This window comes from Marmota marmota, unplaced genomic scaffold (genome assembly GCF_001458135.2).
Source record: "Marmota marmota marmota unplaced genomic scaffold, marMar, whole genome shotgun sequence".
NCBI classification, from domain to species: domain Eukaryota; kingdom Metazoa; phylum Chordata; class Mammalia; order Rodentia; family Sciuridae; genus Marmota; species Marmota marmota.
This window is the reverse complement of record NW_026000026.1, coordinates 29042383-29045440: the sequence shown is the minus strand read 5'-3', so window position 1 is coordinate 29045440 and position 3058 is coordinate 29042383. Positions and strand designations below refer to the sequence as shown.

Below are 3058 nucleotides of genomic sequence, written 5' to 3'. Positions count from 1 at the left end.
GGAACTTGTAATCCTCCTGCCTCATCTCCTGAGCCACTGGGATTATAGGCATGTGCCACCATGTCTGGCTGTTAAGGGATTTGTATCTATATTTGTGATGGATATTGGTTTGTAGTTTGGTTCTTTCTTTTCTTTCTCTGCCTTTATCTAATTCTGATATCATGTAGAAGATTGTGAAAGTCTTGATAAAAACAGTGACTATAAGTCATGGAGTGAATAAGTTAGGGTACAGGACCATTGAAAAGAATCCAAAAGAGAAAGGAAGCTGGGGAATTAGAGAAGGGAAATAGTGTTGTCTGACTGGAAATCCTGTGTTTGGGTGAGTGTCAGTTACTATAGTGAAGCAGATTCAGAAGCGGTGAGAAGTCTCACAGTCATGGATAGAACAGTTAGTGTCATTGGGTTTGTGGATAATCTTAGTTAATGGTGTGGTAGGACTGGATTTCTATTGACTTTAGGGAAGTGATTTCATATAAGGAGTGTTAGGGAATATTGAATAGTAGAGGCAGAAGTGATGGGAAGACCAGGTAGAAGGCTTAATCTTTTTTTCTTAATTTTTTTGTAGTTGTAGATGGACAGAATGCCTTTGTTTTATTTGTTTGTGTGGTGCTAAGGATCAAACCCAGTGCTAGGTAAGAGCTCTGCCACTGAGCTACATCCCTAGTCCAAAGGCTTAATCTTGGGCAGAAAATTGGGCACCCCTCTCTGGGAGTGCTGGGAAGGAGGATTATTGGATTGGAGAAAATGGGGTTCTTAGAAATGACATTAATATCTGGGAATACATAAGGAGAACATATTTTCTGCTGATACCTCCATAAGGAGTAGCTGTGGGAATGAATTAGACCTAGTTTCTTTGTTTTTTTTGTTTGTGTTTGTTTTTGAAACACACTGATGAAGACTACCGTTAGGGAAAATCAGTGTGGAAACTCTTCTTCAAGAAGGGGTGGTACACACCTGTGATCCCAGCTACTTGGGAGGCTAAGGCAGAGGGATTGCAGATTCAAGCCAGCCTCCACAACTTAGCAAGACCCTGTCTCAAAAAAAGGTGTTGGGGGTGCTGGGTAATATAGCTCAGTGGCAGAGCACTTGTGTGAGATCCTGGGTTCAATTCCAGTACCATAAAAGAAGAAACAAGTTAAAAAAAGAAAGAAAATCTTCAAAAAGGAGACATCATTGGAAGTAAGCTGCTGAGTCTTATTCCTGACCAGGATTTGACCATGAGAAGGGCCTTAAGCTGTAACTTCTGTTGAGCCATAGATCCAGGGGCTATCCAGTTTGTAAACGGTAATTAGACTTAGTCTTCAGGCCAGTCCTGTACAGTTTCTTCCAGAAAACAGAAGAGAAAGGAACTCGTTTTGTAGTTTTGATGCTAGAACCAAACAAGGACTGATTTCCATCCCTAGCAAAGTCATTTCTCTTCCTCATGCCTTATCATGGGCATCTCATACCAAGTGCAGCTCTTATCATCAGGTTGTGCTGGTGCTCAGAACTGTTTCCTGTTCTTTTTGCAGCTGTAGCCGACTCCGCCAGATACAGAGCATCCTAACCCAGAGCAGCAAGTCTCGGCCTGATGGGATCCTGTGCATCCTAGGTCCGTACTTTTAACAACTCAGGGTGGGGGCAATTTAGATTCTTATCACAGTAAAATGATAACACTATATCATTGTAAGATAAACTCCTAGCTTTCATTCCCCTGTAATCTGTGGCTGTTTTAATGAGGTTGGATAGAGAGACACCAATGAGATAAGGAGCCCTTACCTTACTCTTATTCTTAGAACTCCTTCTGCCAGACCCTTTCCTCTTGCTACGGCTCTGGGACTTTACAGATACCCAGAACCAGATGGTATATATACCTGAAGCATCAAGAGGCAGTAGTGAAGACAGCATCATTTAATTGCCTTTTTATTATCTCTGACCCAGCTTCACTAGACTGTAAGCTTTATGAATGCCATTAGCAGGTAGTCCAGCATCCAGTGCAGTGCTTAGTCTTCTTGCTCTTAATATTTATGAGATGCTGAGTGTTTATAGTTCCATTCACTTGTTATCGTCTTCATGTTATTTTCAAGCCACCTTAATGCCTTTATTTGCATCCACATGTTTTGCTAAAGATCTTCACAAGAAGTGAATATTAGTCAGGAGTGGTGACATACATGTGAAATTCCAGTGACTTGGGAGGCTGAGGCAGGAGGATAGCAAGTTCAACGCTGGCCTTAGCAACTTAGTGAGGCTGTACGCAACTTAGTGATACCCTGTTAAAAAATAGGGCTGGGGATGTACATAGCTCAGTGACAGAATATTCCTGGGTTCAATCCCCATGCACCATATCAAAAAAAAAAGGTGAATATTTTTAAGACATCTATTTTTAAGACTGAGAGTATTCTACGCTCTTAAACAAGCCATAGAAGGACTCAAAGCATTATTATCTGGTTCCTTACATCCTCAGATTATTTTAGTCTCAATAATCTGTGCTATTTGATTTTCTAAGATAAATATTTAGATCTTGTAATCCAAGTAAGGATATTGGATGATATGAGCTGCCATCTTTGATCATCAGAGTTTTGCTAATTATTGGGGCTCATTTGCCTCCCATAGTACAGAACAGCTGATCAGAACTTTCTTTGCCTTGCAGGAATTGATAGCAGGTATAATGAAGGCTGCAGAGAGCTGGCAAATTATCTTCTGTTTGGTTTATACAATCAGAATATCAGTGATTTTGAGAAAACAGGATTTTCTGAAGAAGTTCTCGATGGTAAGTCTATGTTGGTAAAATTCTTTTTTTTTTAATTTTTTATTGTTGGCTATTCAAAACATTACATAGTTCTTGATATATCATATTTCACACTTTGATTCAAGTGGGTTATGAGCTCCCATTTTTACCCCATATACAGATTGCAGAATCACATCAGTTACACATCCATTGATTTACATATTGCCATACTAGTGTCTGTTGTGTTCTGCTGCCTTTCCTATCCTCTACTATCCCCCCTCCCCTCCCCTCCCCTCCCCTCTTCTCTCTCTGCCCACTCTACTGACATTCATTTGTCCCCCTTGTATTATT

The 3058-nt window shown here is 40.4% G+C and overlaps 1 protein-coding gene across 3 annotated transcripts in view; it reads left to right on the top strand.

The window, feature by feature from the left end:
* The first annotated feature begins 1452 nt into the window (after positions 1-1452).
* The window catches only part of Dnaaf9 (dynein axonemal assembly factor 9), a 120777-nt gene continuing 119171 nt past the window's right edge, over positions 1453-3058 (top strand). For 2 of the 3 annotated variants that reach the window (XM_048811237.1, XM_048811238.1), the window contains exon 1: positions 2636-2749. The gene's annotated coding sequence lies outside the window, so the exon portion shown is untranslated. Of the gene's footprint in view, positions 1592-2629; positions 2750-3058 lie in introns of those variants that run through there. The other variant, XM_015482476.2, reaches the window with a different exon arrangement.